This window comes from Schistocerca serialis, chromosome 4, assembly GCF_023864345.2.
Source record: "Schistocerca serialis cubense isolate TAMUIC-IGC-003099 chromosome 4, iqSchSeri2.2, whole genome shotgun sequence".
NCBI lineage: Eukaryota > Metazoa > Arthropoda > Insecta > Orthoptera > Acrididae > Schistocerca > Schistocerca serialis.
Genome location: NC_064641.1, coordinates 877,916,635 through 877,931,639, shown reverse-complemented (window position 1 = coordinate 877,931,639; position 15,005 = coordinate 877,916,635).

The following is a 15,005-nucleotide window of genomic DNA, read 5'->3' as shown; positions in this document are numbered from 1 at the left end:
ATTTGTGTGTTTATTATAATTTGTATGTTTAGTGTAAGAGCATTGATAATAATTTTGTAAAATCAATTGTGTGTGCATTCAAACTGTTGTTCACACCTGCACCTGTTCAACATTGATGTGTGGCACTTAGAAATGTTTAATTTCTGCTGATGAACTGTGTGATTAGTGATAGTGAATATTATGGACTGTTACTTGCACCTTTTCTACATGATTGATGCCACTAGGACATGTTTAATTTCTGCTGATAAACTCTGATGAACAGTGTGATTAGTGATAGTGAATATTATGGACTGCTGTCTGCACCTGCTCAACATTGCTGGGTGCCACTGATGAAAATGTTTCTACTGAAATGATGTCCCTTGTGGGTGTCTGAACCTACTCAACAAAGCTGGGTGCCACTGATGGACTGCTTCTACTGAAATAATGTCACTTGTTGGTGTCTGCACCTGTTCAGCATTGCTGGGTGCCACTGATGGAACTGCTTCTACTGAAACGAAGTCACTTGTTGGTGTCTGCACCTACTCAACATTGCTGGGTGCCACTGATGGACTGCTTCTACTGAGATAATGTCACTTGTTGGTGTCTGCACCTGTTCAACATTGCTGGGTGCCACTAATGGAACTGCTTCTACTGAAATGTTGTCACTTGTTGCTGTCTGCACCTGTTCAACATTGCTGGGTGCCACGGATGGAACTTCTATTGAAATGATGTCACTTGTTGGTGTCTGCACCTGCTCAACATTGCTGGGTGCTACCGATGGACTGCTTCTACTGAGATAATGTCACTTGTTGGTGTCTGCACCTGCTCAACATTGCTGGGTGCCACTGATGGAACTGTTTCTACTGAAATAATGTCACTTGTTGGTATTTGCACCTGTTGACCATTGCTGGGTGCTACTGCTGGAACTATCAACTACTGGTTTTTTTAAATGATTAAAAGCATTTTATGTGAACATTTGCATTAACTGATTTTTTGTGTATTGTGTAAACTATTATGTAAAGTCACATGTATGAAAGAATTTGTATTGCTTACTGTATTTTATATATTAGGTTATTGAAAGGTCAGTGCAAAGCCAAAATTTTATCTAATTATGTGATATTTACGTATTAATATTATCTTTTATTTTTGTCTGTATTTTTGTGACGAATTTGGTTGTATTTTCACCACCAATGCTGGCAAAAATACCATCAAATTCTAGCCCATGGAGGAAGGGCATATGAAAGGTGGCTACACTGAGCCACAGCGCCAGAGATTGTGCCAAAGAGTATTATTCAGCCACCTCTACTGACAGTGCTTGTCGAGATGTGGCAGTAGTCAGTGCTTGTTGAGAGGTAGTAGGAGCCAAGTCGTTGTTGAGATGTCGTCGTAGTGAGTGGTTGTGCATATCTTGCTGAGAGGATATTGATAGCTGTACTATTTGAGGCCATGTTTTATGCAGTTGTTTGGTGGGCTAGATAGCAGATGTTGTTCGAATGGAGATATTGTAATGATCAGAGTGCCTTTCGTCAATATATATGAAGGTAAAAAAAAAATTTCCCTTTTTTTTTCATTATTTCAGTGTCTTAAATAATGCGTCATTACAGGTTCAGTCAACAAAGCATCTGGCTCGTGTTCTTGCATTAGAGTGTAACTCTGGTTTTCTTGCGCAATTATAGTATTTCTATTTTTTAATTACTTCAGTATAAATGGTATTTAAAATTTCTTGTCTTATTGAAGAAGAACCGTGCCAGATGTGTACGTTGAATCACACTTCCACACACAGAACAATTACACTTGTGTTTTGGTTTCGTAGATTTTATAGTTGCTGGGGACTTAATTAATTAATTGTGTTAACGGAAATTTCACTTCATTCTTTGTTGTTATTCTATGCAGTCAGATTGCGTACTAAAACTAGTCAGGGCCAACCGTTTACGAGACTGCGTAACCGTACAGTCAGCTACAAAAATATTTGAATTTCATATTTATATAATTAAGCCCCCATACAAAGTTCGCTGATATTTTTGACCTTGAGACGATATATTTGGGTACCTTAAGGGAGTCATAATATCTCCTACCAGTTCCCTTCATTCACCATCTTCACACTTTCTTCTTACTGTGTCCACTAGCCATAACCGATACGCACCTATATGACAAGAGACTTAGTTACTCCCTACAGTTGCTCCTTGCGTTTTCTGAAATTTGGATCGGGTGTCGAGTCATTTGGCTACTTTAAGAGAGTTATAGTTGCTCCTGCCCATTTCACACCGTATGGCCACCTCCACGTTCTCTCCTTAGTGTGGACAGTCGGCCAGAAGCGATATGCAACTATATGAAGTGAGTCTTAGTTACTCCCTCAAGTTACTCTCCTCATTCGGTGAAATTTTTGGTTGGGTTACGATGCATTTGGATACCTTGAGAGAGTCATTGTTATTTCCGCAGTTGCTGCCACTTTTTGTCCATCTCGACATTCTCTCCTCCCGCCAGAAGCGATACGCCACTACATGCCTACTGGTTTTTTTTTCACCCTCCAGTTGTTCCTCGCCTTGCAGAAATATTTGGTTGGGTACGACTCATCTGAATACCTTAAGAGAGTCATAGTTATTCCTGCGAGTCGCTCTGCCTTATTGTGATACGTAACTATATGACAAGAGACTTATTTACTCCCTACTGTTGCTCCTCGAAACTGGCGCTGAGCACTTCGGGACTTAACTTCTGAGGTCATCATCCCCTAGAAGTTAGAACTACTTAAAGTTAACTAACCTAAGGACATCACACACACCCATGCCCGAGGCAGGATTCAAATTTCGACCGTAGTGGTCGCTGGTTCCAGACTGTAGTGCTCCTCGCGTTTTCTGAAATTTTGGTTGGGTGACAAGTCGTTTGGCTACCTTAAGAGAGTCATAGTTGCTTCTGCCAATTTCTCACCGGTTTCGGCCACCTTCGCATTATCTTCTTAGTGTGGCTAGTCCGCCAGAAGCGATACGCAACTATATGCAGTGAGTCTTAGTTACTCCTTCAAGTTACTCCTCTGGTTTGCTGAAAAATTTATTCGGGTGACGAAGCATTTGGCTACCTTAAGAGAGTCATTGTTCACTCTGCAGTTGCTACTCCATTTTGTCCATCTCGACATTCTCTCCTTACTGTTGTCAGCCTGCCGGAAGTGATACGCCACTATATGCCTACTGGTTTTTTTCACCCTCCAGTTGCTCTTCGCCTTTGCTGAAATTTTTGGTTGGGTACGAGTCATTTGCCTATGAAGCCTTCTTTATTCACAAGATACATGTGAATAACACAAGGTATACACTCTTATTCCTAGTGCGCCGTACTCCCCGAGAGGAGCTTACAGGGGCGCCGGTTACCGGTGGTCGTGTAACCGCTAACACCTTAAATCATTACACGTTGTACAAACAAATATATCACAAATTACAGAACAAAAGAATAAAAGACGGTATTGCTCCCGATATTGAAGCCCCAGGAGTCAGGGCAAACTAACCTAGGAAATCCGACTCACTAGCCCACGCCCGCCCTGTACTTCGGCCTAATAGACGACATTTTTTCAAATACGTCAAAGACCCATGCAGTTCCACCAAGCACCCGCGTGCTAGTGACACTTAGCAGTTCAAGACAGTGACATTGAATTGGAGGGGCACCTGGGCACCTACATCTGCCCGCCAGCTCCTTCAACTGGGTTTCCGCAGGCGGGCAGATGTAGGTGCCCAGGTGCCCCTCCAATTCAATGTCACTGTCGTGAACTGCATGCTGCCGGCCGCCGGTCGGAGAGCGCCGATAGCACGCCGCACCGACGGGACATCATACTTCGCCGCCTTCTGCCGGTGACATCAGTCGGTGTCGAGGTGGTCGCCGACGATTTGCGCATCGATGACATGCGCCACGCCGTCCTTCGACGCTACGATGTCTGGCTTGCGGACTCCCTCTGGCGTTCGGAGGTGTGGCTCGACAGACACGTCGAACCCTCGTTGAGCCAGCCCGCGCGCGACGTATTTCACTACCGCGTCGTGACGTCGCACCCGGGCTCGGCTGGTGAGCCCGCAACCATGGACGACGTGGTTCGCGGTCTCAACGGCGTTGCACCTCGCACGAAACATCTTCTCCTTGTCTCGGCCACGACTCCTGCGCGCTTTGGATGGTAGCGCGTTGATCCACGTGCGGATGCACGCCACATAGTCGCGGCCTGACAGGAAGCGACGGGTGTCCTGAACCCAGCTGTGTTGTCCTGATATCCTGGCTGACGACGAAAGGTCTGCCCCGTCGAAGGTAACATGCAGGCGCGCCGCCCATATCTCTCCAACCTTTGCAGACGACTGCAGCAGGTGGCCCTCCCACGTGAGATGTCGTTCCAGCGCCGCCACTTCATGCCGTGCCTCCCGCAGGTCCGCGTCAGTGGTGGAGTTATCGAGCTGCAACAGGGTAAGGAGCCTGCCCCGCCTCAGGGTTGGCCCCATGCAGCGGGCAGATGGAATGCCGAGGCCCCCATGGGCTATAGGAGCATGAAAGTAGCGCAAGGGAGTGTCTGCTGGGAGGCGGAACCATCTCCTCACCGCAGCCTGAACGCAGTTTTCCATGGCCTTGAGCGCACCGATACGGGTGCGGCTCAGGGCTAGGCCATGGAACAGGCCCGGGAGAAGTACTTCACGAAGGGCGTACAGCCGCTGCTGCGGCTTCAGTGGCGCCCGCGTGATGATCGACAGCTGCTCCTCTATGTGGCGCCTCGGATGGAAGAGGCACCGCCCGGAGGAGGAAAACTGCAGTCCGAGGTAGTGGAAGGTCTCACCCACTCCTAGCGCCAGCATGGTGGTGTCGCCGGCAGTGAAGGTGACGCTAGCGTCAACCTTCACTTTCTTCTCGCGACCGGACGCCACGAGTGCGAGGGTGAGACACTTCTGCGGGTTCACCCGCAGCCCCAGTTGGTCGAGGGCTGCCACTGCTGCGTTGGTGAGGGACTGCAGACCCCCCCTCGTAGAGGCGAAGAGCAGGATGTCGTCTGCGAAGGCCGCTGCGTTGACCTGGCGGCCAAACACGTTGACACCTATGTGAGAGGGCAGCTGGTCTAGAACATAATCGATAGCAAAGTTGAAAAGGAGAGGTGACAAAGGTTCCCCCTGCCGAACACCTCTCGCTGGCCGCTGCCACCCTCCGCAATTACCGTCGTGCTGTCCGCATAGCAGGCCTCGATGTAGTCGACAAATTCGTCCGGAAGACCGTGGGCTTTAAGCACAGGGCGGAAGGCTGCATGGTCCAACGAATCAAATGCCTTAGACACATCGAGGGATGCCATGAACACAGAACGACAGCGGCGGACGGCGCCGACGAGCACCCGGTCGAGGAGGAAGGTATTCTCCAGCATCCCATCCCTTGGGATGAAAGCCCGCTGACGTTCGTCCACGGCACACATCCGCAAAAGGCGAGTCGCCAGGACCTTATGGAAGGTTCTGGCTAACGCCGAGCAGATGGTGACGGGCCGAAAGTCAGCGGGGGACGCTGGGGCGGCTGTTTTGGGCAGCAAGAAGGTCCTGGCTCGGAGGAAAGAAGAGGGAAGCTTTCTGGCAAGCAGGAATAGGTTCAAGAGTTTGGTGGTGACCTCCGCTGGAAGGCGGCGCAGCTGCACTGGCGAGAGGCCGTCAGGGCCGGCAACGGAACCTCTGGGCGGCAAGGCAGCCGCTGCTTCCTCTGTAGTGATCGGCCCCCACAGGCGCACGAAGTCAACAGGCTCCGCGCGCGGGAGAAGCCGGACAGGTATGGAGCCTGCGGTGGAGGGTGGCTCCGACGTAAAGAGGCTGTGCCAGAAGTCTACCAGCCCTGGGATGTTCGGCGGCGGCTGGAGCAGGGTGCCGTCCAAGAGGCCTCGCACGCAACGCGCGCGGTTCCTCCTGAAGGCATCCTGGCATCTGGCGTACTACCAGCGGCGGCGCTTCCGCTTGGAGAGCGGAGGGCCTCCACCAGGACGCCGCTTGGATGGCGGGCGCGGCGCGTTCTTCTTCCTTCTCCCTGCTTCCTCGGAGCCGACGGCGAGGAGGGCCTCAGGCAGCCCAGCCGCGATCACGTCCGACGGCGTACCCGGCCCCAAACTCACAAGGTCGTCCATGACCGAGAAGCGCGCGGCAGACCGGTGAGGTGCCTCCAAATGGCTTCGTCGGCTACAGATGTTGGTGGCGGGCGCTCCAACTCCGGCGGAGAGGGTGGCTCCTCCGGCAGCGACTCAGTGGTGGGTGGGTGGTGCTGTACGCGCTGCGCCTGTTGTCCCCGCATCAACTCCCCAACGTACTATCGCACCATAGCCCTGTGTGCCGCCATCCTCCTCCTGCACTTGATGGCGTCCAGGGTACGATGCGGGAACAGTGGTAGGAGCTCTTGGTTAGCAAACAGGAATTTCGAGTCGCTGGCACAGAGAAGCCTGGCCTCCGCCAGAGCGAGCTCCCACGTCTCTTCTTCCGCCCACCGAACTCGCTTCCTATCCGTGGATGTTTCCGCATTCGCCGCCTCCGGATGGGCGCGGCGACGGTGCTGTCCGAGCCCGATCTTGGTGCGAAAAGCGCGGCTGCAGATGCCGCAGTGGAACCATGGATCACCAGCACTATCTACTTCAGGGAGAGTTGGCGACCTAGCAGTCAGCATAGTTGGGCCGGGACCTTCAGCGGGAGGCCCGGTACCCGTATTTTCATCCTTCGTTGTCCCAACTTAAAGGGTTATGCGATGTGGGGGTGGTATGGATGTAGATGTAGATGTACTATTGCTCCGCGAAAATGGCGCTGAGCACTATGAGACATAAATCTGAGGTCATCAGTTCGCTAGAACTTAGAACTACTTAAACCTAACTAACCTAATTACATCACACACACCCACGCCTGAAGCAGGATTCGAACATCGACCGTAGCGGTCGCGCGGTTCCAGACTGTAGTGCTCTCGCGTTTTCTGAAGTTTTTCTTTGGTGACGAGTCATTTGGCTATCAAAGCCGTCTTTATTCACATACAGTGAATAACACAAATAAGTGAATACCCACAAAGCGGGTTTACAGATGTTACATAAATTACAAAACACACTTAATATTAGACACAGTACATGAACAAAGAGAGGTATTATGCCTGAGAGGCCAGGCAGCAGCCGAAGGATTGAGACCACGCTAACCAACGCCAGTGCGGGGCATCGTGCGGCGGCGAGGGGCAGTCATAGATTCGAAACGCCGCGCCGCCATAATGCTGCCCAGAAGTACTCTGGTGCTCAATGTTGAAAGGTGGCCCTTCGTCACACCGACATCCTGCAATGCTTTAGCAGAGGCTGGAGACCAAACCCCACGCCAGTTGATGGTCGCCGACGTGGTGGTGAATTCCGTAACCACTGGAAACAGCTCGCGGATCTTGTCGTAGACAGCCTGCTTGTCGTAGACGGCTACTTTCTCACGGTGACACCTACTAAGATCACGGTTGTCGCCAACCACCTGCGCATCGATGACAAATGCTGCAGTGTCACGGACCGCCACGATGTCTGGCTTTTTCAGGCCTTCAGATGTACGAAGGTGAGGCTCTAGCAGAACATTGTATCCTCTGCGGCGGAGGCCTCGCGCCAGATAGGACGCCATGGCATCGTGTCGAGCAATGCGAGCCCCGTCGCTTCTCCAGCACTGTTGAATGACATGGTTGGCAGTCTCCGTGGCATTGCAGCCAGCGCGGCAACTGGTGTCACCTTCCCTCCCACGTAGCAGCCGTGCTCGAGTTGGTAAGGCATTAATCCGGACACGCAGGCATGAGATGTAGTCGCGGCCGGTTACGAACTGCCGCGTATTGGAGACCCAGCAGTGCTGCCCTGGTGTTCGGGCAGACTCGTGTAGCGCAGCGCCGTCGACCGACGAGTGCAGGCGGTCGGCCCAACACCGGCCCAACTGGTAACTGGACTTTATAACTTCCCCCTGCCATTGCAGGGCGTGGTCCAGTTGGTGAATTTCTCGCTGGAATAAGTCCTGGGAAGAATCGTCCACTGCCGCACCCAGTCCTTGCATCTTCGCCAATCTTCTCCTGCGAAGAAGAGAGTCACAGTTACTCCTGCCAATTTCTCGCCGTTTTTGGCCACCTTCACATTCGCTTCTTACTGTTGCCAGTACACCTCAACCAATACGTAACTATATGACAAGAGACTTAGTTACTCCCTACAGTTGCTTCACTCGTTTTCTGAAATTTTGGTCGGATCCGAGTCATTTGGTTATTTCAGCCGTCTTTATTCACGTCAAGTGAACATATAAACAGAGATAAATACCCACGAAGTGGGTTTACAAATGACATATACAATACAAACATTAGATGGACAGTAAGAGACGTGAAGAAAGATGGTGTTGTGCCTGTTGACAGACGCCAGGCAGCAGCGTAGTCAACATATAATTGGGCCATCACCCAACACCAGTCCGGGGCATCGTGCGCCTAATGGCAGTCATAGTGTCGAACCGCCGTGCCGCCATCACAGTCCCGATGAGTACCCCTGTTGACACCATTGCGAAGTGGTGGTCCTTGAACCCAAGCTGACGCAGATCCTGTGCAGATGTAGGTGACCACACCCCCCCTCCATGTGATGGTGGCTGAAGAGGTGGTGATGTTCTTCGCTGCTGGGGTCTGACTCCTAATCGCCTGGTGGACGGCTTCCCTATTGTAAACCGCGACTTTCTGCTGGTGACACTCATTGATGTCTAGATGGACACCAACCGCCTATGCATCGATGATATAGGCTACATCGCCACAAACTGCCACGATGTCCAGCTTCTTCAGTCCCTCGGATGTTCTGAGGTGAGGCTCCAGATGGACGTCGAAGCCCCTGCGACGAAGTCCCTGCGCGATGTAGGACGCTAGAGCGTTGTGTCGCTTCACTTGGGCGTCGTGACTTCTTAAGCAATGCTGCACAACGTGGTTTGCCGTTTCCTTAGCGATGCAACCAGCCCAGCAGTTAGAGTCACCAGCACGACCTCGCTGCAACCGTGCCCAGGTTGGAAGGGCGTTGATCCTCGTACGGATGCAGGAGATGAAGTCGCGGCCTGTGATCGCTAGTCGAGGATTGTCGACCCAGCTATGCTGCCCTGGTGTTGGGCAGACTTCTTAAGGGCGGCGCTGCGCACCGACAGATGCAGCCCTTCGGTCCACATCCGAACAATTTGGTTGGTCGTCCGTATAACGGTATTGTTACCCCGTAATTGCTGCTCAAGCCTCCCAATCTCACGCCTCAGAACGTCGTCTGCTGTCCCGTCGGATAGGACACCCAATGCCCGCATCTTTGTGAGCCGGTTCCGCCGCAGAAGTGGCCCTAGCCAGCGCGCTGATGGCACTCCCAGCCCCCCAGATGACACAGGGGCATGGAAGTAATCAACATGAACGTCCGCTGGCAGGCACAGCCAAGATCTCTTAGCTACGCGGATGGTGGTCTCCATTGCTGACAGGGCTCCAAGGCGGGTCCTCGAAAGGGCCAAGCCATGGAGCATTCTTGGCAAGACGACGGTTCTGAGGGCATGGAAGCGCTATTGTGGCTTTAGTGGTGCCTTGGGCAAGACGGTCAGCTGTCGCTCGACCTCGCGCCTCGGATGAAAAAGGCTGCGTCCGCTTGTGGAGAATTCCAGGCCAAGATACTGGAAAGTGCTCTCAACCGCCAGGGCTGGGAGGATGGTATACCCAGCCCTGAAGATCACAGTGTCATCGACCTTTATCTTCTTCTCATGGCCAGACGCCGTGAGGGCGAGAGTAAAACACTTTCCAGGGTTGACCTGGAGACCAAGGTCCCCAAGGGCAGTTGTTGCTGCATCAATAAGGTCCTGGAGCCCTCCTGGAGTCTCGGCGAACAGCAGGAGGTCGTCAGCGAAAGCAGCAGCGTTGAGACGTCGTCCCGTCACATTAGCACCAATGTAGTCTGGGAGGCGAGCAAGCATGAGGTCCAAGGAAAGGTAGAAAAGGATAGGAGAGAGTGGATCGCCCTGCCTAACACCTCTTGAAGGCCGCACTGGACCCAGCGACATCCCAGGACCAGAGATCATCGTCACCCCATTCTCATAGCATCCCAGGACGTATCCAATGAACTCGTCAGGCAGACCATGTGCCCTCAGGGCGGCCGTCAGGGCACCATGGTCTAGAGAGTCGAATGCCTTGAACACATCCAGGGACGCGACATAGAGGGAGCGACAGTTCGCCCTGGCCTGAGTCATCGCCAAGTCCAACAAGAACGCATTGTGCAGCATCCCGTCCTGAGGAAGGAAAGCCCGCTGACGCCCTTCCAGCACACAGGTCCGCATCAGACGGCCCGCCAGGATCTTATAGAAGACCCTAGCGAGGACTGAGCAAACCGTGATCAGACGGAAGTCAGCAGGAGATGCTGGGGCGGCCTTCTTGGGCAACAGGGATGTACGGGCTAGGAGAAGTCGGGATGGGAGGCGACGGGTCAAGAGGAAAAGGTTAAGGATTTTAAGGAGGACCTCACGGGGTGTATGTCGAATCTGGGCCGGTGTCAGTCGGTCTAGGCCTGCAGCGGATTGACGAGGGGGGAGCGCTGAGACAACTTCCTCCATTGTAATAGGGGCCCACAGCTGGTCGAAGGGAACTTCGCTGGAGGAAGGCAACAGCCGACTTTCCAGACAGTTTACCCGGCCAGATGGTCGCCGGGTGAAAAGGTCCCTCCAAAACTCCACCAACCCAGGAATGGGGGGGGGGGGGGGTGGTGGGTGAAGGGGCTGAGGGCCGCTGATGCAGCGAGCAGCGCTCTTTGAGAAGGCCCACTGACAGAGGGCGTACTCCCTCCTCCGCAGGGCCCGCTACGTCACTCGTGGCTCTGACGTCCGGCGGGAGGCAACAGGATTGTGCAACGGCTCCCTGCTGCCAATGGCATCAAGGGCAGCCGAAAGCATGCCCATGATGACTGAGGCCGATGTAGTTGGCCCCTAGCGCCAGGATGTCATCGACTGAGGCCCAGACGACGGGAGGGCTGCCAGAGCCGACCAGACAGCCTGGTCGACTGTATCGACAGCTGCAGACGGGGAGGGGGGTGCTGCACAGGAACTAGCAGGCTCCACGGCTGCAACTGATGGAGGTGGCCCCACCCCAACTGCAGAGAGGGCAGCAACAAACTCGGCGACCTGGTTCCTATAGGCTGTTCCACGACGCTGTCCTTTTATGGATTCAAGGGAACGTTTCGGGAAAGCCTTTGCTAGCTCTTGGTTTAGGAACCGGGTGCCCTTGAGCGTAAGTGCTGCCTCAGAGTGGGCCAGGCGTAGCAGCTCTTCACTTGACCACCTGGCCTTCACCCTCTCGGTGGTCACCTCTGCATTAGCTGCGGCAGGATGGGCACGGCGACGATGTACACCAAGACCTGTCTTAGTGGTGAAGGTCCGATGGCACTCAGGACATGTGATGGCAGACACTGCAGTTCGACCCGAACTGGCGGCGTCGGATGCTGACCCAACAACTGGCGCAGCGCCTCCTGTGGGAGTACTGCTACCTGGTATCTTCTTTGTGTTGGGGCCAGCTGAAACAGGGGCATGGGGGCGGCAACCCCCAAGCCCCGACAGATTCACCCCACTCTGTCGGTCGAGGAACTTTGGAAGAGCTATACTCATGCATAACCTTCCTAAGAACCTCTTACGACCCCTGCCATGAGAAGGCCAGAGCTAGGATTTCCCACCGAGAGGCTAGGCGAACCATCATCCACTCGACATCGCTAGGATGCTGAGGAGTGGATAGAGAGGATCCGTATATGACGCATCATGTGAGCATTAAGAGCATTAAGAGAGTCATAATTACTACTGCCAGTTGCTCTGTTACTTTCGCCACCTTTTTATTCTCATTCTTATTGTTGACAGTTGGCCATAAGCAATACGCAACTATATGCCTAGTGTTTTAGTTATTCCCTCCAATTGCTCCTCACGTTTGGTGAAATTTTTTGGTTGGGTGACCAGGCATTTGGCTATTTAAGCTGCTTTTATTCACGTTTATAAACATACATAATGATATATACCCACAAAGTGGGTTTACAAGTGAAACATACAGTACAAACATTAGACGGAAAGGAGAAAAGTGAATAAAGATGGTTTTATGCCTGTGATAGACACCAGTCAGCAGCGTAGACACACATAATTGGGCCATCACCCAACACCATGTGGGATATCATGCACCTTATGGCAGTCGTAGTATCAAACCGCCTAGCCGCCATCAGAGTTCCAATGAGCCCCTGCGTAGCCATCGTCGTGAAGTGGTGGTTCTTAAAACCCATCTGAAGCAGGTCCTGTGCTAAGGTGGGTGACTACACACCTCTCCATGAGATGGTAGCTGAAGTGGTGGTGATATTCTAAACGGGTGGGATCTGTCTCCTAATTGCCTGGTGGATGGCATCCCTATTGTTGACCGCGACCTTCTGCTGGTGACAATCATGGATGTTCTGTTTGACGCCAACTACCTGGTCATCGACGATGTGGGTAGCAGCACCATGAATTGCCACAATGTCCGGCTTATTCAGTCCCTTAGCTGTTCTGAGGTGTGGCTCCAGATGGATGTTGAACCCCATGTGACGAAGTCCCTGCGCGAAGTAGGACGCATGGGCGTTGTGTCCCTTCATACTGGCGTCATTACTCCTGTAGCAGAGGACGTCCAATGGCATGCACAGCCCAGATCTTATTGCTGCATAGATGTCGGTGTTCATTGCTGACATGGCTCCAAGGCGGGTTCTCGAAAGAGCCAAGCCATGATAAATTCCTGCCATGACGACAGTTGTGAGGGCATGAACACGCTGTTGTGGCTTCAGTGGTGCCTTGGACAGGACGCTCAACCTTCGATCGACCGCCCACCTGGGATGAAAGAGGCTTCGTCCACTGGTGGAGGACTCCATGCCAAGATATTGGAAAGTTTTCTCAATCGCCAAGGCTGGGAGGATGGTATACCCAGCCCTGAAAGTAGCGGTGTCATCAGCCTTCATCTTCTTCTCACGGCCAGACGCTGCGAGGGCGAGAGTGAAGCACTTTCCAGGTTGGACTTGGAGACCAAGGTCCCCAAGGGCTGATGTTGCTGTGTCAATAAGGTCCTGGAGCACTCCTGGAGTCTGAGTGAACAGCAGGAGATCGTCAGTGAACGCAATAGCATTGAGGGGTCGCCCCTTCACGTTGGCACCAATGTGGTCTAGGAGGCAAGCAAGCATTAGGTCCAAGGATAGGTTGAATAGGATAGGAGAGAGAGGATCACCTTGCGTAACACCTCTCGAAGGCCGCACTGGACCCAGCTACTTACCAGGAGCAGAGATCATTGTCACCCCATCCTCATAGCACCCCAAGATGTATCCAATGAAATCATCAGGCAGACCATGCGCCCTTAGGGCTGGCCTCAGTGCACCATGGTCTAGAGAGTCGAATTCCTTGGACACATCCAGGGATGCAACATAGAGGGAGTGACAGCTCGCCCTGGCCTGAGCCATCGCCAAGTCCAACAACATATTGTACACCATCCCATTCTGAGGAAGGAATGCCCGCTGACTCCCATCCAACACACAGGCGTGCATCAGACGACCCGCCATGATCTTATGGAAGACCCTAGCAAGGACTGAGCAGCTGTGATCGGACAGAAGTCAGTGGCAGATGCTGGGGCAGCTTTCTTGGGCAACAGGGACGTGTGGGCTAGAAGGAGTCGGGATGGGAGGCGACAGGTAAAGAGGAAAAGGTTGAGTATTTCAAGGAAGACAGAGAAGCCGGGGTCAGTCCATCTGGGCCTGCATTGGAGCGACGAGGAGGGAGCGCTGAAGCAACTTTCTCCATTGTAATAGGAGCCCACAGCTGTTCGAAGGGAATCTCGATGCAGGAAGGCACCACCCGACCTTCCAGACGGTCCACCCGACCAGATGGTCGCCAGGTGCACAAAATCCTTCAGGAACTCCACCAACACATGAATAGCAAATGGTGGGTGAAGGAGCCTTCCATCCAGAAGGCCATTGATGCATCGAGCAGCACTCTTCAAGAAGGCCTGCTGACAGACAGCATACTCAAACCTATGCTGGGCCCGCTTCATCTCTGGTGACTGCGGCATCCAGTGGAAGGCAACAGGATTGTGTGAGGCTTACATCCTGCCAGTGACATCAAGGGCAGGTGACATCATTCCCACAATAACAGAGACCGATGTAGTTGGCCCCAGCACCAGGATGTCATCGACAGCGCGGAACTTCGACCCAGACGATGAGAGAAATGCAATAGTCGACCACACAGCCTGGTCGACTGCATCCTCAGCTATAGATGTGGAGGTGGGAGCTGCACAGGAATCCGCAGTCGCCACAGCTGGAACAGATGGAAGTTCCCCTACCCCAACAGCAGAGAGGGCAGCAACAAGCTCGGCGACCTGGTTCCTATAGGCAGCCACTCGACGCTGTCACTTTAATGGACTCAAGCGAAATTGTTGGGAAATTATCCACCAGCTCTTGATTTAGGAACCGGATGCCCTAGATGTAAGTGCTGCCTCAGAGTGGGCCAGGCGTAACAGCTCTTCACGGGACCACCTGCCCTTCGTCGTTTCGATGGTCACCTCTGCATTGGCTCGGCGAAAGTCAGTCTTGGTTCTAAAACTCAGGAGGCACTGTGGACACCGGACAGCAGACACTGCGTCTTGAACCGGTCTGGCAGCATCAGATGATGTCCAAACAACTGGCGTGGTGCCTCCTGTGGTTGGTCCCAATTTTTGGCCAACTTCACATTCTCTTCTTACTGTGGTCGGTGTGCCTGCAGAGGAAATGGGTGGCCGCTGAATGCATCTAACACCCTCTCGTGACTTCCTGGCGAACTGCTTGGGATTTTCTCAGCCTGTTACACATACAGCGCCTTATGTTACGCATACAGCGAGTGTGCAAGGGTTGGCTACATTGTTTTCTGTGACAAATATTACCCGCATTTCCTTACAGCTTACTCCTCTTTTCCTCAGAATTTCGAACATCTTGCTCCATTTAATATTGTCGTACACTTTTGTTCTGGTTACGATGCCACGTTTTAGTAACCGTGTATATAAGAAGAGGAATAACGTAGGGA